This window comes from Phyllobates terribilis, unplaced genomic scaffold (assembly GCF_046119375.1).
Source record: "Phyllobates terribilis strain yellow unplaced genomic scaffold, ASM4611937v1 Scaffold_4__5_contigs__length_816908805, whole genome shotgun sequence".
NCBI classification, from domain to species: Eukaryota; Metazoa; Chordata; class Amphibia; order Anura; family Dendrobatidae; genus Phyllobates; species Phyllobates terribilis.
The window spans coordinates 210,554,823-210,582,753 of record NW_027362764.1 but is presented as its reverse complement, the minus strand read 5'-3'; the positions used below and the strand labels follow the sequence as shown (position 1 = coordinate 210,582,753).

At 44.5% G+C, this 27,931-nt stretch overlaps 1 pseudogene; it reads right to left on the bottom strand.

Moving 5' to 3' along the window:
• Positions 1-17,361: 17,361 nt before the first annotated feature.
• Positions 17,362-27,931, bottom strand: part of LOC141264636 (uncharacterized) — a 49,666-nt pseudogene continuing 39,096 nt past the window's right edge.

Genomic DNA, 27,931 nt, shown 5'->3' with positions numbered 1-27,931 from the left:
AAACGCTGCTGTGCATAATAATTTGGAACATGCATTTTGAGTGCAGTTTGAGTTTTTTATTTTTTTAAAAATATACTGTTATCATAGGCAGTTTGTACAAAAACCTTTCAATTGAACTCTAATAGTTATTTGACTGGAAAATTACAATGACTGCAATTCATATAGGTAATTTGGGAAAATCTGAGAAAATATTATTTGCATAATAATTTGGGACACAGTGTACATTAGCTAACTCTTATAATACTCTATAAACCATGCTTGTACCGAACTGGGGTCTGACCTTGTGTACTACGCTGCGATCTACGTGAACTGGTGGTTCTGTTGACCTGTCTTGATCTCAGGTGTCTACTGCAGGAGTGGTAGGTTCACTGTGGACTACACTGCAGTTAGTCTGATGTAGCACAAGTAGGCTTGGTAGTCTTCTATGACCTCTTTGACCTCACCATGGGCACGACAGATTCACCGTTAGCAGGGGGTAGATTCTCCTGATCCGCTGCTGAAAAGGCATTTGTTTCTGGGGCCGACTGGTCTTCACGAGGACCCAAGGTCTCTGTTGTTTCTCGTATAGTCATCGGTGGAAATGTCAAGACTGGTACCACCACTGCCTGGTTTACCTGAGTCCAAGACTGAGGAAATTCTCCTAATATGGTGCGGACCTTCCCTTCAACCTCTTCTATCTGTTGAGGAGAGTCTTGACCTTTTCTTTTTTTTTTTTATTTATATAGCGCCAACAGATTCCACAGCACTTTACAATTCAGACAATTTACAGACATTATCGGCACTGTCCCCATTGGGGCTCACAGTCTACATTCCCTATCAGTATGTCTTTGGAGTGTGGGAGGAAACCGGAGAACCCGGAGGAAACCCACACAAACACAGGGAGAACATACAAACTCCTTGCAGATGTTGTCCTTGGTGGGTTTGAACCCAGGACCCCAGCGCTGCAAAGCTGCAGTGCTAACCACTGAGCCACCGTGCTGACCTCTACCTCTTTCACGCAGTTGATCTGGGCACACCTTCAGGTGGTCTCTAGATACAATCGCAGAAGTTCTCCCTCCATCTTTAGTAATTAGGCAAAATTACTATTGTCAAAGTGAGAGGGCAAGATGGTATACGGCTGAGCCTCCCACTGGTCATCCAGCTTATGAATTCTCCGCTTCCTTTTCAGCACCTGCTCTCCTGGTGACAAGGGAGCGGCAGGGGCTTGCTGATTGTAATCTTTCTCTGGTTTCTGTCTGGCTCGCAATAGACTCTCTTCCACACACTGTTGGACTTTACGGTACTGTAGCTGTCTTTCAGTGTCCCAGTCTATGTCTGTCTGTACTGCTGCTGGTGTTAGGACACCCATGTCCAGGTCGATGGGAAGTTTACCCGGTCTTGCCCACATCAGGTAGGCTGGGGTACAGTTGGTCGAATTCACCGGAATGTGATTGCACAGGTCCACCAAGTCTGGTAACTTCTCGGGCCACCGGTTGCGCTCTTCCAGAGGTACGGTTTTCAACAAGTCAATCACCACCTGGTTCATCTTTTCGCACAGAGCGTTGGTTTGCGGGTGATAAGGTGTTGTCCGAATTTTCTTACAGCCGTATAGGTTGCAGAATTCTTGAAATATCTCCGCTTCAAAAGCTGGGCCTTGGTCTGTTAGGACTTGCTCAGGATTGCCATGAGGTCGACAGAAGTGCTCTTGAAAGGCTTTAGCACCTGTCCTCGCCGTCTGGTCCTTGACTGGTACAACCACTAGGAAACGGGAGTAGTGGTCCACAATCGTTAAGGCGTAGGTGTATCCCGACCAACTCGGAGACAGCTTCACATGGTCCAGGGCCACGATTTCAAGCGGTTGTCTTGATGATGTGTTGTAAGGGGGCTCTCTGGCTACCACGATCTCTTTGTCTTAGATTGCATGGGCCACACTCTCGACACCACCTCTCGATGGACCTTCTCATGCCCATACAGAAGAAACACTCACGGATCAGGACCTCCAACTTCTTCCACCCAAAGTGTCCTGCCTCGCCGTGTGTCACGGGTGTGTTGCCACGAAGATCGTCACGAGTACACAGCCTGACTTCTCGCAGCTGACTTGTTGGTGCTTTGTGTTTCTCGGCAGTGAGGGAGTTAATTCTCTCTCTCTCTCTCTGGGCTAGATGAGGTCCAGCCTCGCCCAGCTGCAATCAATACTTCTGTAGTGAGACTCCTTCTTATACCTGCTGGTCTGTCTGGGAGGTGTCGGTGAAAGCATTTCATTCAGACTGACAGAGCGGATCGTGGTGTTTGGAGTTGCTGAGATAAGTGTACTTGGAAGTGTTTTTTCCCTTTCCTCGCTTTATCATTTATCTCCTTTCCCTTTGGTTTTCCCTCTGTTGTAGTTGAGAAGTTGTTTGTATGCAAGGTGGTTTTGGTTTTTCCCTTGTACTGTCTCGTTCGTCTAAATACTGTGTTTGGGCATATTATTTCTTGTTCCCTTTGGTTGTGATCGGGGTCCTTCTCAGGACTAGATTACTGAGGTGCAGGGATCTTCAGGAGGTAGGGGTTACGCTGGCGGCCTGGACCTCTGTACCTTTAACAGTACCTCCAGGTTGAGGGATTAGTCAGGGCCCCAGCTTAGGGTCAGCTTAGGCCCCCTACCTCCAGTATACAGAGACAGCGTGACATTTTCACCGACCCACTTAGTTTTTCTCCAGCTACTATGGATCCAGTAGCCGGTCTAGCTCGGCAATTGCAGAGTTTGTCCATGGAGCTGGCGGACGTTAGGTCCAAGGTTTGGCATCCTCAGGAGCAAGCCGGACCAGAACCTAAAGTAGCTCTCCCTGATAGGTTCACTGGGGGGCGGGACAAGCTTTTTGTTTTCCGGGAGGCATGTAAATTGTACTTTCGGCTGCGGCCTCGGTCATCGGGGAGTGAAGAACAAAGGGTGGGAATTGTCATCTCGCTCCTACAAGGGGACCCACAATCTTGGGCGTTCTCTCTTCCCCCGGGTTCCCCGGCTCTCCAGACAGTGGATAGGTTTTTCGCTGCCCTGGGACTCGTATATGATGACCCAGATCGGATCTCCCTTGCTGAGTCTAAGTTACGTAGGATCCAGCAGGGAGATCGTCCGGCGGAGGAATTCTGTTCGGAGTTCCGTAGGTGGGCCACGGACACCCAGTGGAATGACCCGGCTCTTAGGAGCCAGTTTTGTCATGGTTTATCCGACAAATTACAGGATGTGTTGGCACAGTATGACTCTCCCGTGTCTCTGGAAGCCGCTATGGCCCTCGCTATTCGCGTGGACAGACGGCTTCGGGAGAGGTGCGGGATAACTCTACCCCCTGTGATGACTCCACCTCCTACAAGGTCCCCTCATATGGTGGTTCCCCTGGTCAGTCCAGAGGAGCCTATGCAATTAGGAGGGACATCATTTCGGGGGAGGGGACCGGTGGTGCGCCATAAGGCAGGAAGGTGTTTCTTCTGCGGGAGAAAGGGACATTTTATTGGGGGGTGTCCATCCCGTCCCTTGCAGAGTGAAGAGTCGTCGGAAAACTGTTGATCCCAGGTTGTGTGGTGGACGGCAATCTGGGAGTAGGTATTTCGTCCCTAGGTTCGTCTCAGTTTCTCGTACCGGCGGAGGTGGTGGTGGGTACGAGAACTGAGAGGATATCTGTTCTTCTGGATAGTGGGGCCGGGGCTAATCTGGTTGATGCTCGGTTTGCCCGGGTTCAAGGTATGCGGTTGAGTGAGTTGGCTAAACCCATCCCCATATTCTCGATCGATGCCAGGCCTCTCGGGCAGGGAAGTTTTTTGCAAGTTGTGCATGACGTAAAACTTCAAGTGGGGGCAATACATAAAGAACTGTTGTCTTGCTACGTGTTGGAGGGTCTTCCCACTCCTATTGTGTTGGGCCTTCCTTGGTTAGCTAAGCATAACCCGGTTATTAATTGGCAAACCAGGGAGATAAGCCAATGGAGTAAATTCTGTAATACAAACTGCATGAACACGGTCATTGGTGCGGTTACTCCTTGGGTCTTACCTCCATTTCTGGCGGACTTTGAGGATGTATTCTCGGAGAAAGGGTGTCAGGAACTACCTCCTCATCGCGTGTATGACTGTTCTGTAAAACTGCTCCCAGAGGCCAAGTTACCTAAAGCTAGGTTGTATAACCTTTCTGGTCCTGAGAGGCAGGCCATGAAGGATTATATCTCAGAAAGTCTGGCTAAGGGGCATATTAGACCTTCATCTTCACCGGTGGCTGCGGGGTTATTCTTTGTTAAGAAGAAAGATGGAGGCCTACGCCCTTGCCTGGATTTCCGTGAACTTAATCGGATTACGGTCCGACATCCGTATCCGCTCCCACTTATTCCCGATCTCTTTAATCAGATCGTGGGCGCCAAATGGTTTTCTAAGTTGGATCTAAGGGGGGCGTACAATCTGATTAGGATGAAGGAGGGGGATGAGTGGAAGACGGCGTTTAACACTCCGGAGGGGCATTATGAGAACCTTGTCATGCCATTCGGTCTGACTAATGCCCCGGCGGTGTTCCAACACTTTGTTAATGACATTTTTCGCCGCTTGGTGGGACAGTTTGTTGTCATATATCTGGATGATATCCTAATTTACTCGCCGGATCTGGTGTCTCATCAGGAGCACGTTAGGCAGGTGTTACAGATCTTGCGGGATAATAAACTGTATGCCAAGTGGGAAAAGTGTGTGTTCGCCGTACAGGAACTCCAGTTTTTAGGCTTCCTGGTTTCAGCGTCCGGTTTTCGTATGGACCCTGGGAAAGTGCGGGCAGTTCTTGAGTGGGATCGGCCAGAGAATCTTAAGGCACTACAACGTTTCCTGGGGTTTGCTAATTATTACCGAAAGTTCATTCGTAATTTCTCGTCCATGGTTAAGCCTCTCACTGACATGACTAAAAAGGGGACGGATTTTTCTAGGTGGTCTGACAAGGCTTGTCAAGCATTCTCCTCTTTGAAAAAATGCTTTGCCTCGGCGCCCATACTCATTCAACCTGATGCGTCTCAGCCATTCATTGTAGAGGTAGACGCTTCCGAGGTAGGGGTGGGAGCAGTATTGTCACAAGGTTCGTCCCCTGGTAAGTGGCATCCGTGCGCCTTTTTCTCTAAAAAATTGTCGTCCGCTGAGAGGAATTACGATGTCGGCAATAGGGAACTCTTGGCCATTAAGTTAGCTTTTGAGGAGTGGCGCCATTTTCTGGAGGGGGCAGTTCATCCGGTCACCGTCATCACCGATCACAAGAACCTGCTATATCTGGAGTCCGCGAAACGTCTGAATCCCAGACAAGCTAGGTGGTCATTGTTTTTTACCAGGTTTAATTTTGTCGTTACATATCGTCCTGGGTCAAAAAATGTAAAGGCGGATGCCTTATCTCGTAGTTTCCCGGGGGCCGGGAATACGGACGACCCGATTCCTATCCTTCAGGAGGGGGTGGTGGTTTCGGCAGTATGCTCTGAGCTGGAGGAGGAGGTATTGGAGGCTCAGGGGGACGCCCCTGTTGGACCTCCAGGGAGATTGTTTGTTCCAGATCAGTTGCGACAAAAGGTGATCGAGGCACACCATAACTCAGTTTTTGCAGGACACCCGGGGAGTAAAGCAACTGTGGATCTCCTCTCGCGTCGGTTTTGGTGGCCTAACTTACATAAGGAGGTGGTAACTTTTGTCGCGTCCTGTGGGGTTTGTGCGCGCTCTAAGACCTCACATACCCGTCCGTCTGGGGCCCTCTTACCTTTGAAGATCCCGGAGCGTCCTTGGACTCATCTGTCTATGGACTTTATTACGGACCTCCCTCCGTCTTCGGGTAAAACGGTCATACTCGTTGTAGTGGACAGGTTCAGCAAGATGGCACATTTTATCGCTCTTCCGGCTCTCCCTAATGCTAAAACTCTTGCGCAGGTGTTCATTGGGGAGATTGTGAGGCTTCACGGGGTACCCTCCGAGGTGGTGTCTGATCGGGGGTCTCAGTTTGTGTCTAAGTTCTGGAAGGCGTTTTGTGCACGGCGGGGGATGCAGTTGTCATTCTCATCGGCTTTTCATCCTCAGACCAATGGTCAGACGGAACGTATGAACCAGAGCTTGGAGACATATCTCCGGTGTTTTGTGTCAGAGAACCAGGAGGACTGGGCTTCTTTCTTACCTCTGGCAGAGTTTGCTCTTAATAATAGGCGGAGCGAGTCCACTGGTAAGTCCCCGTTTTTTGGGGCATATGGTTTTCACCCCCAGTTTTGTACTTTCAGTGGGGGGGGCTCTTCGGGGGTTCCTGAGGAGGAACGATTTTCCTCATCACTCGCTTCAGTATGGAGAGGGGTGCTGAAGAATCTGAATACTATGGGGAACCGATACAAACGTATGGCTGATAGGAGGAGAGTGTCTGGTCCGGACTTAAGTGTGAACGATCGGGTATGGTTGTCTACCAGGAATATAAAACTTAAAGTTCCCTCCTGGAAACTGGGTCCCAGGTTCATCGGGCCATACAGAATCAGTTCTATAATTAATCCGGTGGCATTCCGTCTTGACCTCCCCCCTACGTTTAAAATTCACAACGTGTTTCACAGATCATTGCTTAAGAGGTATGTGGCGCCGGTGGTACCGTCACTTTTACCTCCCCCTCCAGTGGTTGTCAATGGTAACTTGGAGTTCCAGGTATCGAGGGTCATTGATTCACGCTTTAATCGCCGGTCCCTTCAGTACTTGGTTCATTGGAAGGGGTATGGTCCTGAGGAGAGGATGTGGGTTCCTGCGTCGGATATTAACGCAGACCGATTAGTTCGGGCCTTCCACACGACTCACCCGGATAAACCTGGCCCTGAGGGTCCGGAGGCCCCTCGTAGAAGGGGGGGTACTGTCACGGGTGTGTTGCCACGAAGATCGTCACGAGTACACAGCCTGACTTCTCGCAGCTGACTTGTTGGTGCTTTGTGTTTCTCGGCAGTGAGGGAGTTAATTCTCTCTCTCTCTCTGGGCTAGATGAGGTCCAGCCTCGCCCAGCTGCAATCAATACTTCTGTAGTGAGACTCCTTCTTATACCTGCTGGTCTGTCTGGGAGGTGTCGGTGAAAGCATTTCATTCAGACTGACAGAGCGGATCGTGGTGTTTGGAGTTGCTGAGATAAGTGTACTTGGAAGTGTTTTTTCCCTTTCCTCGCTTTATCATTTATCTCCTTTCCCTTTGGTTTTCCCTCTGTTGTAGTTGAGAAGTTGTTTGTATGCAAGGTGGTTTTGGTTTTTCCCTTGTACTGTCTCGTTCGTCTAAATACTGTGTTTGGGCATATTATTTCTTGTTCCCTTTGGTTGTGATCGGGGTCCTTCTCAGGACTAGATTACTGAGGTGCAGGGATCTTCAGGAGGTAGGGGTTACGCTGGCGGCCTGGACCTCTGTACCTTTAACAGTACCTCCAGGTTGAGGGATTAGTCAGGGCCCCAGCTTAGGGTCAGCTTAGGCCCCCTACCTCCAGTATACAGAGACAGCGTGACACCGTGGTAAGCTTCCAGGACCATTGACGCATCCTTCTTTGGAACCATTATCTGCCATACCAGCTTGAGCGTGCGGGAGTTGATGGTTCTTCTGCACAATTTACCTTCATAAAAGAACAACTTGGCTCTCTCCTTCCACAGCTGCAAGGCTTCTGGTGGCGCATCTGGGCCTGGGGACGAATTGGCTTGGCTCAGCAGTTCTTTCACCATGCGGACGGCCGGGTCACTGTCCTGCGCTTCTGCCCATCCATGGTGGGACAATGGGTTGAAAGAGACTTCTTGAACGGCCAACTGCTTGTTTTTCACACAATGGGAGCATTGGGAAGCACCCTGGCGGTGGAAGGCCAGCATCTCAATTTCTTCGAGGTCTTCCAAATCTTCTCCCGAGTATGGTAAGTTTGGCATGCGGGACAAAGCATCAGCATTGGCGTACATGTTTCCCGTCCGATATTTGATCACAAACTCGTAGTTAGAAAGCTGAGCCATCCATCATTGTTCTAGGTCACCAAGCTTCGTAGTCTCCAGGTGCATCAGCAGGTTGTTATCCATGAAGACTGTAAATCTGGAGGAGGCGAGGTAGTGTTTGAACCTCTCAGTCACTGCCCAGACTATGGTCAGGAACTCCAGCTTGAAGGAACTGTAGTTGATGGGGTTCCTTTCGGTAGGGCGAAGCTTTCTACTGGCAAAGGCGATGACCCTCTCTTTGCCTTTCTGCATTTGAGACAACATGGCTCCCAACCCAACGTTGCTGGCATCTGTGTACAGGATAAACGGCTGACCATAGTCGGGGTAAGCCAGGATTTTGTCTCCCGTGAGAGCTAGCTTCAAGCGGTTGAAGGATTCTTCCACCCTGTCGTCCCACTCAATCGGAGGGCTCTTGGTCTTCGTCTTTTTGGAGTGGCCCACCAAGAGGTCCTTAAGGGGAGCAGCAATCTTGGTAAAGCACTTGATGAATCATCTGTAATAGCCAACCAACCCTAGAAATTGTCGTACCTCTCGAATGGTAGTTGGCTTCTGCCAGTCCTTGATGAAGATGACCTTATCCGGGTCTGGTGCCACGCCTTCTGCGCTCACAACATGGCCTAGGTATTGTACCTTGGGTTTCAGGAGATGACATTTGGATAGCTTCACCTTGAGACCAAAGTTGGATAGGGCTTTGAATACCTCGGCCAGGTGTTTAAAATGGTCTTCATAGGTTCTGGAATAGACAATGACATCGTCCAGATATAACAGTACCATTTCGAAGTTCTTATGCCCAAGCCAACACTCCATTAACCTCTGGAACGTTCCAGGGGCTTTGCACAGCCCGAATGGCATACAGTTGAACTCGCATAAGCCCATTGGTGTAGTGAATGCGGTCTTCTCCTTGTCAGCCTCTGCAACGGGAACCTGCCAGTACCCACTGGTGAGATCTAGGGTCAAGAAGCATTTAGCTGATTTCAGGGCAGCTAGCGACTCCTCGATACGCGGCAAGGGATAGGCGTCTTTATGGGTGATGCGATTGATCTGCCTAGAGTCGACGCACATACGCATGGTACCATCCTTCTTTTTGACTAGTACCAAGGGGGTTGCCCAGGGGCTACAACTATCCCTTATTACTCCTGCTGCTTTCATTTCTCACAACATGCTCTTGGCACATTGGTAGTGAGCAGGAGGGACAGAACGGTATCTCTCTTTAATAGGGGGGTGGTCTTCCATAGGGATATGGTGTTGGATACCTTTTACTTGCCCAAAATCCAGGGGGTTCTTACTGAATACCCTTTCGTATTCCTGGACTACCCGGTAGACCCCATCTTTCTGATGTGAAGGGGTGGAATCAGTACCAATGTGCAGTTTCTGACACCAGTCCTCCAACCATCCCGAGGAGCCGTTGTCCTCCGTCGCTTCAGACGGGTCCAAGGGTTCTACTGCCTGGATTGCGTTATTACTAATAGTAAAGAGCTTGGCTACTGTAGCATACTTGGGTAAGTTGGCCTCTTTTTCCCCACAATTTAATACTCATATGGGTACCCTCCCCTTTCTGACATCCACTACCTCTCGGGCTGTCAGGATAGTGGGTCTGCTGTAAGAGTAAATGGGCTCTACCAAGGCCTGGTAGTCTTGGCCTCAGATGCCCATGGCTGCCCTACACCATATCATCATGTCACTCTTCAGGGGTAGCACAATGGGGTACGGGTCACTCACCCTTACCCTGCCAATCTCTCCACCGGACAACTCTACCTGTTGTCTTTTCATGAGAGCTCTAATCTCTTTGTGCAGGACTCGTTGTTGTCCGGAGTTGGCGGTTTCAGTTACCTGCTGTAACAACACAATTATCTCACCAAGACAGTTTTCAATAATGTTTGTACCTAGGGTGATCATGGGATGGCATTCACGTTTATCAATATCCACAATTATCAAACCCTGCGATTCAAGTTCCACTCTCCCCACCTTAAGGGTCACCTCTTTATACCTCACCTGAGGCAAAGGCTGACCGTTACTTGCTACTATAGTCAAGTCATCATCAGGGCGATGGGTAAGGTCAGTGTCAGCCCAATAGCATTTGTTAAGGATATGAGGCATCGTGGTCACTTGGGAACCAGTGTCCAAGAAAGCATTCAATGGAATGCCATCAATCACGACGGGCAGGATCAGCCGTCCCCCTACGTACTTATCCCTCCAGCTGTGTGGACCAGGTTGCTTTACTCCTGGGGGTTGGTCCTCTGCCACCAGGGGTCGTTAGTTTAATGGACACCACCTTGCGATGTGACCCACCATGTTGCAGCGTCGGCAGATGGGCCGCCCGGTCGGGTCGTAGAAGTTGGTGCCTCTTCCTTTGGTGCGGGTGGATGGGATCCTCTTCTGTCGTCGTCACGGCAGGTCATCTGGACTCGAGGCCAGCTGGATCTTCTCTGTAGGGGAAGACACTTGCAGAGACTGCACTGTTTTTGCCAATGCAGCCACACTTCTGGTTAGTTCTTGTACCTGTAGGCGTAAGTCTGCAGAGGGTTCATTACTCAGTGTTAGGGAATCAGCCTCAACAGATTCCTGGGGCAATGACACTGCCTCCTGGTGGTAGAGTATTGCTGGGCATTTAGTGGGCGCGGTATCGCTAGCGGTCATCTCTCGTAGCATACAGAGTGCCCTGTCCTTAAATTGAGCAAATTTCATGTCAGGGTTTTGTAAGGACATTATACGCAATTGGGTCTTATGCATGGTAGACAGCAGTCCTTCTATAAATTGCTCTGTTAATAGCCAGTCCTCCTCCTGAATGCTGTCAGGATTAATCTGCTTAATGGCTCGCAGCGCCTCCTGGAAGTTGAGGGCATAGTCTCTCACACTGTACTGCATCCTTTGTTTGCAGCCAAAGAACCGCATTTTTATTTCTGGCGCGGTATCAAAAGTGTCTTGCAGTTTTGCTAAGATGTGCTTGACTGTCCGTTTATCAGTGTCCGGCCAGGACTTGACTTACCTCTGCACGGCACCAGTTAGCTGACCGATTAGAATGCTGACCTTCAGCCCTTTGGCCAAGGGGTAAACGTCAAACAGGCTACGCAGGCTCTCTTTGAAATTGCTAAGGGTATGCGACTCCCCTGAGTATTGTGGTAACCAGGCCACTTCTGGGATGTATGGCATAGACAGCGGCACAATGGGGGCTGTGGCAGCACCCGCTCTGGGAGCTTCGCCTAAGTTGGGCATCTTTCTCCCCCACTAGTTCACCCTTGCCGGCATAGGACTCACCGCTCCGGATGCTTATGTCGTCGCTCAGCCGGTCACCGAGACTGCTCTGCTGGTCACTGTACAGTCTCACTCTAGCTGCACAGCTTCTCACACTGGTGTTGTATTCACAGGGCTGAAGCAGCTGGGATCGTCGGATGGGTGGATGGATCACAGCACAGGGCTGCAGCAGCTGGATGGATGGGATCACACAGCACAGGGCTGCAATAGCTGGATGGATGGATGGGATCACACAGCACAGGGCTGCAGCAGCTGGATGGATGGGTTCACACAGCACAGGGCTGCAGCAGCTGGATGGATGGGATTGTGTCACTCCAGGCCTGGATGCCACAAATATTAAAGGCTGTGTCTGAGAGCAGGAGGGAGGTTCCCTGGTCAGGGACCATTAGCATGCAGCACCTCCTGTCCCAGGCCAGTAGGGGGAGCAGGCTGCCCCTATAAAAGCTGGAACTGGGGCAGGGTTAGGGAGACCAAAACCCACTTCTGAAGTGTCCAGAAGGGTTCTCAGAGACGAGGGACAGGTCAGCAGCAGCTGAGGAGTCCGTGAGGCAGGGGAGAAGCTGCGAGCCAGGGACAGAGGCGACGAGAGCCGGTCCTGGCTGAGAGAACTACACTACCGGACATTGGGGTCCGAGGCTGTCAGGGTTGCAAGCCCAGCAGCAGAGAACCAACCCGCGAGGGATTTCAGGTCCCTTGGCCTAAGAAGCCTGGAGGCTCCGCCACACAGAGGGACCAGTACAGCAGGAGGAAGCAAAAGGTACCTAAGGCCCGAGTCGCAAGCCATACAGGCGAAGTACACGGCCAGCTCAGGGACGTGGGCTATCACACCACGAAAAGGGGGATAATCAGCAAGGGCAGAGAGAGAACGGTAGGCCTTCACACTTACCCTGACCAGTGGGGCTCGCCCGAGTGCTCTCAGACACCCAGGCCCATTCCTACCCGGTACTCCTGTTGGGTCAGTAGTAATACCTACAATAAAGACCCTGGACTGTTTGAAGCGGATTCTGAACTCTTATTACTGAGGCCTGCACTATCACCCCCAGCATTCACATACGCTGCCCTGAGGCTACACTCTGGGGAGTTATCCTATCCCTGTGCTGCACACCGACATCAGCCTCAGCGGTCTGCCTTGCAGCGGCGGTCATCCCTGACCGCAATCCACGGGTGGCGTAGTCGGACATTCATAACTCTACAAATAGACCGCCACAGCATTTGGTCTGACCACGGCCCATGGGGCGAGTCATGATCACACAGCCCTCTGCAGGGGGAGGCGACAATCTCCCCCCTCAGTCTGATGCAAAGGGGAAGGCTGGCACCTTTCAGCCTGAGTGACAGACAACTCTGGTACAATCTATGCAGGGAGGTGCCTATTTTGGCGCCGTTTCCGAGGCTCCGTCCACGATGGGACACCCCACATATCATTAACTCCGTATGTGCTACAGTAATGGCTGCGGTTTATACAGTTATACACAGTCTTTGTGGCACACAGGACCCGGTTAATGGGGTCCGTAAATCCTGTTTGTTACGCCAGTTGCAGCGGCCGTAAGGGCCTAGGGTACTCGGTAGCCGGGCTGGCAGTCTTCCAGGGAGGTCACGGTGGCAGTGGCCCAGCTCCGTGGCCCTGGCCGAGCAGATGAAGGGAGTATTTACAGGGGATTAGTAGTCTTTATGTGACGCCACCTGTGGTGCCTGGTCAGGGATGACCAGCGCTGCTGTGTGGACCCTGGAGGATAGATGGTATAGTAGCTGGGATGAAACACTTCCCATGGGTGAAGCGAGCCCCCAGGGATTGAGAAAGCTTATATGAAGGATGGCGGCGGGGGAAACAGGGTGCAGAGAGCAGGGTGGCAGCAGTGATGATAGTCGCGGTGGTAGCACAGCTGCTGGGAGGCGCAGAAGAAGAAGACAGACACGAGGAATGCAGTCCGGTTACCTTTACTGCAGAGAAAGCTGTGCAGTCCGGGGCACTGGTCACTAGGTCCAGGAGGGTCCAGTCAGCCTGGAAGCAATTGGAGTCCACCCCGTCAGGTGGGTTTGGAGGCCGGCCTGCTGCGCCTCTCCATTGCGGGCCCCACTGCCTGTGAGCTATCATGCGGTCTCTTTTCTTCACTACTGCCCTAAGCTCCATACTAGCAGGCGGTGCGAACCTATAACGGGTACTGCGTCTTGGGTGCAGCTCCGGTGTGTGGTTTACCTGACGTGGGGAGCTCCTCCTGCTTCCAAGCGTAATATCACCTCCGGTGAAGGAGGCAACACTACTGTGGCAACCGGCCCATGGGGCGCCACATGCACACAGCCAATGTAGCACACTACACAGTCACCATTACAACAGGACTCATGAAGAAGCAGTAGATAACACGTCTAGAGACATGTTAAATCACCTTGTTTTACACTGACGAGCAAAAGGGTAATAAACAATGTTTTAAACGTTTGTCTTTCAGGCTCCATATCTCACCATCCTGAATACATGTTTAAAGATCATTTTTAGTGCTTGTACCTATTAAGGAAAATCTATATATAAGAGGGCTTTGGTTTGATATAGGGTTATTGTATTGATCCCTGACTTTCTTCTTTGTCTCTGTTATAGAATCTATCTAAAAAAATTTGATCTCCATACTGCAGGGTTGTTTCAAATTTTTAAATGTATTCACATAGGGACTGTCTCTTTACTATGTTTCTGGCAATTATCAATCTGGTTTAGAGACTTGACTCTTTTTATGAGTGGCATATTTTTCTTAGTATAATAACATTAAAAGTTATGTTTTAAGATTTTCACATCCCCTGCTGTCTATTTTGCTGCTGAACCTCACAGCGGAGGTCATTCACCTCCAGAGACAGACTGCACAGCCGCTCTGCGAGCTCTGCAACTGAACCCATACGAAGGAGAAAGGAAAAAAAAACACGCCCAAAAAACACACACACAAAAAAGAAACCAAAGTGTCAGTTTTGGGTTTATTTCCCTTTCAAAATGTGCTCGGCCGGCGATAATGTCACGTAAGGTGTGGGAAAGACTTAGTGCAACACAAAGGGAAGAGGGAAAGGGAGCCCAGACTCTAGGGAAAGGGGGGAGTGGAGACCTCCTAGGCTGATCTAATATCACCCTGTCTCCATTAACGTCCCTGTATTGGCTCTTCACCAATCGCCGCACGCGAACCTCGCCCTGTCTTTCCCTGGCGTTGGGCCCTGGCTAGGGAAGGGAGGGGGATGAGCGCTAGTCGATCCCCACTGACCACTAAAGACAACAAGGGGGAATAAACAAGGGAAAATAGCTTAGCTTTTAGTCGACTTCAGAGAGATGAACACCCGTCATCATAGCTCCAGAGAGGATGAAGTAATGCACTTGCTCCGAGCCTTCACAAATGGTAATGTGAGTATCGCCTGCAACTCCCCCCAGCAGACAACAGTTATTTATACACCCAGGCCAGGGTGTTAATTAGCCAGAGGAAGGTAGCTCCTGGGTCCTACAGAGGCAGCCTCTAATAAGGTGTCTGCAATGCCAAACGTAGAGATCTCCTGCAACCAACTGCAGGGCGACTGTCACTTCTGACACACCCGTAACAGCTCGTCTGCATTGTTGGGTCTGGTGTCTCCCATCTTCCTCTTGACAAAACTCCATAGATTTTCTATGGGGTTAAGGTCAGGCGAGTTTGCTGGCCAATCAAGCACAGTGATACTGTTGTTTTTAAACCAGGTATTGGTACTTTTGGCAGTGTGGACAGGTGCCAAGTCCTGCTGGAGAATGAAATTTCCATCTCCAAAAAGCTTGTCGGCAGAGGGAAGCATGAAGTGCTCTAAAATTTCCTGGCAGACGGCTGCTCTGACTTTGGTCTTGATGAAACACAGTGGACCTATACCAGCAGATGACATGGCTCCCCAAACCATCACTGATTGTGGAAACTTCACTCTAGACCTCAAGCAGCTTGGATTGTGTGCCTCTCCACTCTTCCTCCAGACTCTGGGATCTTGATTTCCAAATGAAATGCAAAATTTACTTTCATCTGAAAACAACACCTTGGACCACTGAGCAAAAGTCCAGGTCTTTTTCTCCTTGGGCCAAGTAAGACACTTCTGGTGTTGTCTATTGGTCATGAGTGGCTTTACACAAGGAATGCGACAGTTGTAGCCCAAGTCCTGGATAACGTCTGTGTGTGGTGGCTCTTGAAGCAATGACTCCAGCAGCGGTCCACTCCCTGTGAATCTCCCCCAAATTTTTGAATGGTCTTTTCTTAACAATCCTTTCAAGGCTGCGGTTAACCCAGTTGCTTGTGCACCTTTTCCTACCATACTTTTTACTTACACTCAACTTACCATTAATATGCTTGGATACAGCACTCTGTGAACAGCCAGCTTCTTTAGTAATGACCTTTTGTGGCTTACCCTCCTTGTGGAGTATGTCAATGACTGCCTTCTGGACATCTGTCAAGTCAGCAGTCTTCTCCATGATTGTGGAGCCCACTGAAACAGACTAAGGGACCTTTTTAAACGTATCGCAAGCCTTTGCAGGTGTTTTTTGTTAATTATTCTAATTTACTGAGATAATGACTTTTGTGTTTTCATTGAGTATAAGCCATAATCATCAACATTAACAGAAATAAACACTTGAAATAGATGACTATGTTTGTAATGACTCTATATAATCTATGAGTTTCACTTTTTGAATTGAAGAACTGAAATAAATTAACTTTTTGATGATCTAATTTAGTGCAATTCTTCAATATTGCAATATATAGTGAATTTACTATAAAGACAAGCTACTGGATGGCTTCATAGAACCACAAAGATGGTAGGAACCTTCAGAAGGTTCCTAGCTGCCACGGCAACCACTCTGTATCTTGGGGGAGCAAAGGGTACCCGAATCAGGTGCTAGGGGGATTACGAAGCTTTTATGCCATTGCCAGTGGTTGACAGTAACAATTAAGCAGAAATCAGAGCTAATACAGTGTCTGATGTTACCTACTAAGCATGTACATCAGATACCGGGAAGGGATGAAACCTTGGTGGGGATGCTATATTACTGAGGAGGCTTACCAGCCTTAAGATGTTGATGACCTATCCTTAGGATTAGTTATCAGATTAGCAGGTAGCAGTCATCAGATAAGCAGGTAGCCCAAAAGATCTATTCCTTTGTGTAGTGGTTGTTCTGCAGCTCACCTCCTATTGAAGTGAATGGGACCTGAGCTGAAACACCTGAGAACGGTCACTACTCAGTGTACAAAGTTGTGCTCATGACCTAACATATTTTTACAGTTTTTTAATATTACATTTTATTTTTTAAATCCCATAGAAATGTTTCATTTTGATTTTTTTTGCCTACAATGTCCTGGCATACATCTATATGTACAAACACTAGTCCATATATTAATATGATATCAGAGGAAAATGTGAGGTCAATTGTTAGGTTGGTCCTAACATTTAGAGACATGGTCAGACATCCCTGGAGTCCTTCAAAGGGCCCTGGGATGTCTCTCCATACTAGTTATGGGCCTCAATCAATGAGGCAAGTCTCTTTCAGGTCTTTCTGTAAATTAGTATTGATTCTGGCATTCAAAGGGTTAAACAACTTAGATCAGAGGTAATTCTTTTCTTAAGCGGTAGAGCAGGACTGTGGCTCTGTATTAGAGCCACTCCCTACCTCCTGATTGCATACTTGCAGTGTCCTCGCAATCAACATGAGTATGCTTTTCATGATCCTGCAACTGCCCACCATTGATAATGAGCATATTTGTCATGCACTCAGGAGAGCAAAAAACAGACCCACCCCTGCTTATATCTATACATACAAAGCAACAAGAGACTCTTTAACACTAATGGGCCATCCAAGCCTTAAACATATTATCACTTCGCCATTTATAAAGGCTAAGTAGTAGATTGGTGGAGGTCTGAAAGATAGCCTGTCTAAACAGGGGACCCCCTGTGAATGAGGCTAGGTGCTGTCTGAATGAAGCAGAGGTCGAGACTGCACTCAGCCTCTATTTTAAGTCTCTGGCAGAATGTGCACAGAGGTGGTTTGTGGTTTCACAGTAAGTATGTTGCCATGAGCACATTAGACAAATTATACTAATGGTTCTAGCCAGGTGCATAGTATGAGGGGTGCGGAAAGGGGCCGTTCCCTCAGGTTCTATAGGGCCGCAAAAAAATTGACTCTGCTCTCCTAATGCCATAATGTTCAAAGGACCAGCCCTTAGCCGTAGGCAATCTTCACTGAGCTTCCGGCAAGAGCCACTTCTTCTACCACTGCATAGCTGAAGTGATTTCCCAACTCCCAGTGAGCACGAGAAGCAGAGTAAGGCAGCCCTCTTGCTTCCGGCAGTTCCTAATAAGGGCACAGCACCTCAGTAGTCAAGATGACTTTGTCATAATACTAGGCTCTGCTTCAGCAGCTTTGTCAGCTCCGTCACTGACTATGCATAGTGCAACAGCCAGCTACAAACTCATCTCAGCACTGTGCATAGGCAGTGATTGAGACGACAAAGACTTCACAATTTTTTCCCACAGCTCCTCACCTTTCCTCTTACTAGTAAATTTGTGAGTGGCGAGATAGATAACTGTTAGGAGAGCTGCAGGCTGGGTGACAAAGCCGGAAACGCTGCAGGCCATGGTAGCATGTTTATGCCATGTAGGCTGCTCACAGGAGCATGAACAACATGCAGTCTGTAGTTGTCATGTTCAAAAACAGCTTAGAAGATATTTTGGAGAAATGACTACACCACTGGTTCTACGACCAAATCAATGCAACATCAAACTGTTAGTGAACCTGGAATGAAGACTAGAGTGGTTCAGCCACCGTACATTATGCCAACCACCTACATATTCCCAGGAGTAGGACCAATGTGACATTACCTTATGAAGGCCTCTTCATGCCATTGCCTATTTGCATATTATTAACATGCTAATTGATCCTGTGATTTCCATAATTTCAAGACTTTTCTTTCTTGCTATTGTGATTTTAATGTTGAGAAGTGTATATACATACAGTGTTGCCTGAAAGTTTGTGAATCCTTCAGAATTATCCACATTTTTGCAAAATGTATATACAAATATATACTATATACACACACACTTTCTGTTTATCAAACCTCCGATAAAGTATGTTATTTGGGGGAAACTAAGTTATAGGTTGGTGGCTTCTAAGACCCTGTCATGCCGTCACATTGACAGGCCATGCCAGTAACAGTTGAATTATGGAGTTGATTTTAATACAGCGTGCCTGCCATAAATGTTAGATTCTTCTGAAAAGCAATTTCCTGAATTAAGATAGTGTACAAATCTATGCAGATACTACATGCATATAATGACTTTTTTGCTGACAAGGATGATTATTCAGACTCATTTATATCTTTTCAGGATCGAAACAGGATTTTGTGAAATGGGAAAATTAAAAATCCCATAAATGTTAATTCATTTTCCTGATCTCTGATGAGAATGATATTATCAGAACATTTCTTCCAGGAATATTTCGGGCTGAGCCCAATGAAAATCAGTCACAGATATAAAGCACAGAATTGTCATTGTCTACTTGTCTCACTGCAGAATGTGTGACCAGCCTGAACTATAAAACTATAATTTCCGGATTATTTTTAATATTATTATTAATCATATGTATTTATATAGCACCATCATAATCCACAGCTACATCTAGAGGATAGCTTTATGGACAAAATGATTATATTTATTTTACATCACCGTTATTCCAGGATGCTATGGTTAATAAGGGTCTAAGTACATAACAAAAGACAAAGAACAACAATATCCTGAACCTAATGAATGATAGACTGGTACAGAAGAATAGAGGACCCTGCTCGTCAGAGCTTCCAATGTTCCTTATGTCTCCTTATGTTACTAGTACGGTATGAGAAGGCAGCTAGATGTGTAAAGATAAAGAGCTGAAGTCAATGAAATGAGGGAAAAGCTTCCATTTCCTTGTGTGAATGAGGGGATTCTCCTCAGAGTAGTTCTAAAGTGCATCTATGGTCACAGCCATTCCCCAGGCAGCATCTTCTGACGCCACGCCTTAAGAATCCCATCCCTGGAATGCTCAGCACCACTCCGGGGTTCCAATCACCGTCCGCACAGGGTTCTGGAATAAACCACCATGCACATCATCAACGTAGGAAGAGGCGCCTCTCATGGGATGGATGCACATACCAGAGCATCTTTGGTTCCTCCCATCCAGCCCCCCTGCGATTCTTATAAGATGGCAGCGTCCTCTGTCTTACAAATTCCCCCTCCCACGTGCTGCTGGTGCTCTGTGTGCCTGGGTGTAGCAAGTGCATGGGCAGTAGCATCCTGCCTTGTCCTGACTGATGCTGCATCTTCTGCACAGCTTCTGCCTGAAGATCATGCCAAGCTCTTCTCTGCAGTCACAAGGTGAGCCCACAGCTGGATGCCCGACCTTTTCTCCTCTGCGATGCATCCCCCCTTATTGTTACTTTCTTTGCAGCTGTGAGATGGCAATTATCTCTAGATTAACCTCTGTCATCCAGCAATGCACTTTTCACGTTGCAAAGCAATTCTTTGTTATGTCACATTCTGTTGTTCCCACCCAAATGGATATTTTTAGCCTGGATCTGGATCCCACCTCTAGCTTATTAATTGGCTGCATAATCTTATGCTTCCCGAAAACAAAAGACTTGGGAGGGGGTTTAATGATCAAAGGAAATGTAATGTAGTGACACAGATTTCCATTTTGTCAGATTTGTTTTATTAGCGTCAAACTAAATGAAGATTATTGTTGAAATATTAAACTTCTTCAACTTAATTAGTAAAAATATTGATGTTAATTGAGATTTGGATATTAATCTGTTTTGGCATTGGTTGTATACTGTATGTGAATTTAAAGGGAAGCTTAGTGTATGTTGGTGTGTGTAAGTGTATTTAAAGAGAATTGTGAGATCTTGCCCTGCAGGCGAGGGTCTGGTGAAGGCAGATGAAGTGGCTTGTGCTGGAGCTGTCACGCTCACAGACCATGTTCTTCCTAATGCAGACTAGAGAGATTCTGAAGTGAGTAGTAGATGATCTGGGCGTGCCATAGAAGACATCGAAGAAGACCTACCCGTGTGGTGGCGGCAGCAGCACTGTCTGGACTAAACGTCTGCTGACTGTAAAATGAAGTTAGGTGTAGGCAGGGAGGGTGACTTTCACCTAGCAGTGCTCCGCCACTTAAACCTACATGAGATACATGCTGCCCACATGTCACATTGTATACGGGCCATACAATGCTGGAAGAAGTGCACATAGACCATGGTGACAGTATATATTTATACTGATGCTGTATATGTGCATTCTAGGAACAAATCAGTGGTTTTTAGATATTAACAAATTTTAGCAGAAAAAAAATTGAATCATTAAAAATCACTAAGATAAACTCATTTATCAAGAACATGATGAATCTTCATATAACCGAGGCATAGAAATGTCCATGCTTCATACTGATTATTTAAAACATATGCAAATGTAGCCTTTTACTGTTTGCATATATGTAGACAATTTCTTCATCTAATTTTCTACTAACCTAGTTGGAAAAAATGGATTTAGGGCCCAATTATCACAAGCTAATTTGTGGTTTCAACATGGAACGTAAGAAGATCTAGAACATCAGAAAGATTATTTTATATAGGTTCCTATCATGGATGAAGGAGGAGCAGAAGTAATGATACTGTATAGCGATAAAGCTTATTTAGTGCTGTCATGGTGCTGACGGTTACTTGGTGCAGGTTTATGATAGTGACGGTGGTGTACAGTATAATTGTCAGGAGAATTTTCCAGAGTGACACCCCCTCGTGTCCATAGCAATGACTATGTGCAGGGTGTCATACAGAACATTCCAGAATATACACATGAATATACAGGGTAAACAGTCGACGTGTCATATATACTAGTGTGGAAAGATAACATGAGAAATTGGATTGACTTATTTAGGTTTCTCGCCAGTTTATAGCAGGAAGCTAAAGGTTTGTCTGTTGCATAAAATGCCCCTAGATTTTCATGATGGAGATAATAAACCTAGATTTTCGTGATGGAGATTTAACAAATGTTGTTACATTTCAGTAAAAATCCTACGTGACCTTCAAAGTGATTGGAAAGTCTAAGAGCATGAAAAAGGCGTAGACACTTAGCTCTTGAGAGTCCAATATGGCTGCCATAGTGGTGTATAGATATGGTGGTCTAAGATGGCTGCATGACTTTGCAACTTGGATAACTTGGATAACAGGGAAACCGAATATCATTTCCAACATAAAAATGAATTATTTATCGAATTATGTTTGATTCACAGTTTGTAAATGTTGAGAATTACTTCTATCCAGTTTATCATTGTATCTAATTTCTACATAGGGTATACTGAGCCACTCCCTAGTGCTACATGCTTCAAGAAATCAAACCGCCTGCCTTTGGATATAGTGAATTTTATTTGATCTCAGAACAAGAAATAAGATGTTTATATTCTTTTTCTTTCTTCTCCTTTATGACGTTTCAGTTTAACCCAGCAGCACTTTCGATACCTAATGATTATCTGTTATAAAAAAGGCTGCCACTTACAGACTTACATGTAGAAGACTCAAAAATAGATAGATTTTAGGGCTCTTTATTCTTTTGTAATCTTTCTTCATGTTTTTATTTGCTTACAAATTTGATATTAATGTAGAGATTGAGGTAGATATGTCGTTTGCGTCATTTGACAGAACCGCCTGTGCACACAACTCCATGAATGTGTTCGTATTGATCCTGCAGCAACTGAAGATATGTGACCGAGGATTTAACTATGGCCACTTCAGTCTTTGCTCATTTTGTTCTTCTTGTTTGCAGTGCTAACCATGCACTGTATTCTGGGCGTGAACCATCGCAAGGCACAAATAAGAGCATTACGCTTAAAAATGTCTATTCCAGCCTTGCAAGATCATCTGGAAAAAAGGATGGGCAAACACTTGTATATAACTATAACTATATATACAGTAACTATATCTAACTATATATATATACAAATATATATATATATATGTATACACACACTATATATATATATATACTATATTTGTATATATAATATACACACGCATATATATATACATATATATGTATGCATGCTTACGCCCCCTCCCAAAAAAACTTACAATTAGTAACAGCTAAGATACATCTATCTAATCTATCTCGTATCTATCTTATAGCTATTTATTTTATCGCTATCTATCTTATAGCTATCTATCTATTATATATCTTTCTATCTATCTGTCTGTCTGTCTTCCTATCCATTCAGCGTAGAGCATCATACACCTCTGTGTCCTCCTGTCATAAAGGAGGTGCAAGTCCAGGAGCCATTGAATTCTATAATAGCTGTGGATTTATGATCTCGCATTGCAGTTATGAGTAGTTTGACATATATACGTGATTATATACTGTGTTTTTATTGAAGTGGATACAGTATTTCCACCAGGCAGATTTGTAATTCAGAGATCTACTTTTCAATGTTACTAATTCTCAGATGTATTTTGTATTCTGATATTTATTATTATTTAGATTGATGGTTTTAGTGGTGATACGGAATAAACGTACATTCTTCCATTTGACGTTAGTATTGAGCCTCACCTGTCTGTGTGGCAGACACGTAATGAGCAATGCAGTGCAGGGCTGGAAAATAAATGCAAGATGTTACAAACGACAGGTATCTCTATTTGACCATGAGAAACGGAGTTATAGAAACGGTCCATAACCCACGAACCTTGTGATTAATCTCAAGATATTTGGCTACAGTATTATTACTATATACAGTGTGTTGCTTTGCTAGATTTTCATTTTAAGCCTTTCTTAGGAAGTAAAAATAGATGTTTCAAGATTTCTCGAAGGAATTTAGTGAATCCCAGTTAATGGTCAATCAGTTTTGTATTAGGTGATTTTAATGATCTGAAGATAATAATGGAAAAAAAAGTAAAAAAAAAAAAGTAATATCCTTGAAGGCTTGGGCCTTATTAGATCTAAGGGTTTCGAGCTTCAAGGAAGCTTAATGCAACAGGTCAAGCTGTAATCCGAAGAGTCAGGATAGTGGCACCTTCATACAAAATATGATTGAAAAGCTCATACTTGGCATGTGTAAGTACAGAATTTGTATCATATTTTGAACATAGAAAAATATCTATTCATTGCTTTAGTAAGTATGAGGGCCAAAGCAAAATTCCACCCTATCCATTACTGTATACGAAATGTGGCTTGAATAGTTAAATCAATGATAGACATATAGCAAGGAGAAATGCCTGAGATCTATAAGGACCAAGGACTTTCTTGATCTCGTTTAGTGTGAAAAATTGATTTGTACGGTGTTTGTTTAAGTCTTAAGATCATATTTCTAGTAGTTAAATAGTGTTCTCCTTGGTGGTGCATGTGTTATTTTATGTATTCGCTTTTTCTTTAAATTTCATTCATGTTTTTTCTCCAAAGAAAAAAAAAAGAAGTTATTAATTAAAAAATGTTACGATCTATTATAATTGTCTAATTCTCACAAAATAAAACTTATATGTATGTAGACTTTTCAGTTCGGGCTACAAGAAATCTGAATTTGGCTTTCAGCAGTGAAATGCAGAGGTAGTTGCAGAAATATTGATGTATTTGAAGGTGATAAATTGACCTAGTAATGATCTTTTTATGTAAAACAATTTATACAAGTTCAGCTTCCAACAGGTACCTCTTCCTCAATATATGATACAAAAAATATACATCTAAATGTAATTATTGGGCTGTTAACGGATGATTCTTGCCGGATAAGGAGTTTTCCTCCTTTTTCCTTTAGCACAGTGAAAATACATGCAGCATCTAGGGTGGGGCTCATTGCAGTATTCAACTGTGTGTTGTGCTGGCAGAAAATAGTGAAACGGAGTAAATCTGTATAACTATTGCCATCTAATCTTTATAGGCTCATCCTGTAACAATTCCTATTACATAATGTTAATCTTAAAAAATAAATATACAATATATTATCTTAAGTCCTCTTGTTTCTAGAAAGTGAAACAACAAGTGGCTGTCACAATATTTGATACTGACTGCATTAGAAAAGATAAATCTGGGTTTAATATAACAAATGGGGACATTTTAGGTACGAATTCTTGACAGCAATTTTACGATATGCGTTTCCATATTTTTTTAAGGTGTATATAAACCCACAGATATCAGGTTGCTTAGTTACTTATTACACCAGAATAATACTGCTGTTCTTTTACAAGATAACATTTTCAAGAGCATAATTGTTAAAATAAGATATGTCTCTTTTTGCTTCTTTTATTAATTATCGGATTATCGGATCTTTTTAGCAGTTTTGTCTCAGAATTGTCGTACGAGTTTGTTAATGTTTTTTGAAATCTTATTTGAATTTTTTCAGTGTTCCTTTAGAACAATATTTCTTAGTATTTGTTTTCTTTTTTATTCTTACTACAAATGTAGAATAATTTTGAAAAGCATTAAAACATTATTCTCTTTTAAATGAACCTTTTTTTTTATTCTGAGAAGTTTTAAATGTCTAGTTAACTAAAATGTAAAAAATAAGTGTCGTTTTAACACATGAAATCTAGTTTATTTTTTACAAAGGTTTCCAAAAAAACACTTGAATTTACACTGTTAAATTATCTTTAAGACATAAAAATATGTTTAAATATTACAAATACATCACAGCCCATCAGGCAAATGAAAAATCAGTTGTAGGAGTTGATGTAGTTATAGACATACAATATCTATGCAAACAATATCAATTTGAAGTAATATGTGAATAAAAAGATAATATAAACGTTTCTGCTAACTGCTCAAAATTTGCAAACATCACATTTAGAGATCCACATAATGGTCAAATATTAAATACTTAGTAAATCCCCCGTATGTTTGTGAGATCGTTTTTGGTTCATAGTTAGAAAAAGTTGTAAAATTCCAAAATCTTGGACCATTTTTTTAAACTTTTAAAAGTGGTATAAAAATGTCGCTATTTATTACTCCGTTTAGAATTCTTGTTAGTCGTAAAAACTGTTAAATGACAAAAATAAAAAACTTTCAATACCAGTAAATATTTGGTTATATAATATGTAACTTTATTCCCTAGAGTCTCATAGTGTTTCATTCATTCCAGTTGTAAAAAAATGAAAAAAAAACAGACATGAATTACTAATAAAGGGCATTAGATCTAAAAAAAAAAAAGAACAGGGGAAAAAAAATGTTAACAGATTTAAAAAAAAATTACATTTAAAATAGTAATGGCAGTGATCATTTCTTATTAGTTTTTATTTTTCTCATCCGTTAAAAAAATAGTTAAAAATTCAGCATCATATTCCCTGCAATTACTGATGCGTAGCATATATTAATGTAAAATTTCAGTGATGTCAAAATGCTTGATAGGGTGTGGCCTGCCGAACAGAAACTAGGAATGGGAGAAAAGCAGGTCTTTGTTCACGCTCTATAATACAGGTAAATCTAGAGATATTTATATTATTTGCTCTTACAGTTTATGTCTTTCACTTTTATAAGCACTTTTATGATATATATATATACATATATATATTAACCATTGCTGGTTATTGCCTTTACATAACCAGTCATAGCTCATTTTTTTGGCTGACACATGTTCTGCAGAATTTAACATTAAAATAGATGATATATTCTTTATTTCTTCATGTTATTAGGGCTAAGATTTCTATTTAGTATCATATATGTCATGATAATATATTCATATAGTTCCAGAAATATTTCTGAAAATCCGCAGATGCTTATAAAAGGCAAATCAGTGATATTAAAATAGCTCAGGCTTTCATACCAATATTACAGGAAGAGTGGATACTGAAATATACCATAGTGGACAGTGATGTATCGTGCTGTATGACATTTGCGTACCTAGTTGTCATTGTGACATACAGGATCATTACATTGCAGTCCTAGTATACAGTTGGTGATCCTCTCCTATAGAGCGTTGCCTGTGCTGGCAGACACTGTGCTTGCTCCTGCAGACAGTAAGCCAGGCAGATGCATATGCTTTCAATTGCTCCCCTGCTATGCAGGTTCCCTTATAATATCAGAGCGAAGCCTGAAACTAGTACCAGATCAGGCATCTCTAGTGCCCGTGTCACGAGGCTTAGCAGAAGGGTCTGTACACCTTACAAGAATGACAGCCAGGCACACACACACTGCAAGTTATTCTTGCTAGTCTTTCTTTCTCCATGACAAAAAAAACCCCTTTCAGCTCTGTTACCTCCTGGAGAGAACTAATTTTCCAGTAGTCAAGCTCAATCTGGATAAATAATTAGACAGAAAGAGGGACAAAGATGGTTATGTCAGCTATGCTTCTAATTTATTATCATCAAAGCTTTCTACTCGGGAGGATAGAACGGCATAGATGGTCGTACAGCGAGCAGTGCTGTGTGTATGCAGTCCTGCAGAAGAGGCCTACTTGCATGCATCGCAGTGACGTACAAAGAAGACCCATTCATCCCCAGGGTGCTTTAGGCTGAAAGGGTTAATTCTACAAGATCTTTAGACAAAAAAAAAAGAAAAATGGAAGCATTCATTATTAAACAGAAGTGCTGGTTGTTAATGGGATATGTGCCTACTGTTCACATTCTCATGATACTGTATATAACAAAAAAATTAATATTTTCCAAACGGAATAGTAATAATGAAAATAGTCATATTAACTGTGCAACACTATACAATAAAAAAGGCAAATAAGACCAAATCATTGAGCAATGACATTATTACTAAATATGCTTTATTAATAATAATAATGCGTAGATATAAGCAGAATATCGAAGTCCGCACATTCCTATATATAATGCATTTATACATGAAAGTGTTTCACCTAAATTTAAAGGCAATGTAAAGGTTAACATTGCTTTCAGACAGCATGCTTGGCAATCTGTGACAGTCTAATAATGCATTCGTCCCCAGAGACTCTCCCTGGTGTCTCTCGTGAGAATGTATGGTCATCATACACCTTACAGAATATGCAAACGCTTACAACCCCTACACAGTGACACATGACAGCAGACATCGCCTTGTAATTAGTAATCATACATGTGGAATAATGAGCCCATTTGCAGCACAAGGCATGCCTACTATACATGGTGGAGACAAGGGCCAGGCTGCTGGTGCATACATTAGTCTTTGTGCATGTGTAATGGCAGGCGAACAAACATATGAAAGAAAACAAAGCAATGGGGGGAAAAAAAAATTACCACACAATGGCTGATGCCTGAAATCCCTAATCAAGCCTAGCTCGGTGTTGTTCCAGTAGGCAGTCATGCAAGAGTTAATGCAAAGATGCAGTTCATCTCCTTCCCAGCAGTACCTGCACAACACCCACATAGGGATCAGATAAAAATAGGTCAGCATCTCAAATGGTGGGTCTTCAAACACATGGTGCTCAACTGCTCTATACCTACCAAGTCTGAACACCCCCCCTTGGGAATTCCTGAATTTAACCAAAATGAAATAAAAAAGGGTGGGTGGGAAGGACAGAAAGCATCCTTAGGAAACCTCAGCGACATTCTTTATTTCCAGTCTTCCTCCTCGAGGTGAACTGCAGTCAGTATCTCAGCAGATGGGGAATCAGCCGTGTGCGCGAGTCAGAACAAATTGCTGCACAGATTCTCCATTCTAGCAGTCTATCTCGCCTTTTTCCTTGATTTCCCAGACGGAGAATCAGCGTTTTAACTTCTTATCAGCCTCTTGCATGCTGCTATGTGTATCACACCATCCTCGCATTGCTGCATCTTTAAATAAAGAGTCTGCTTCCT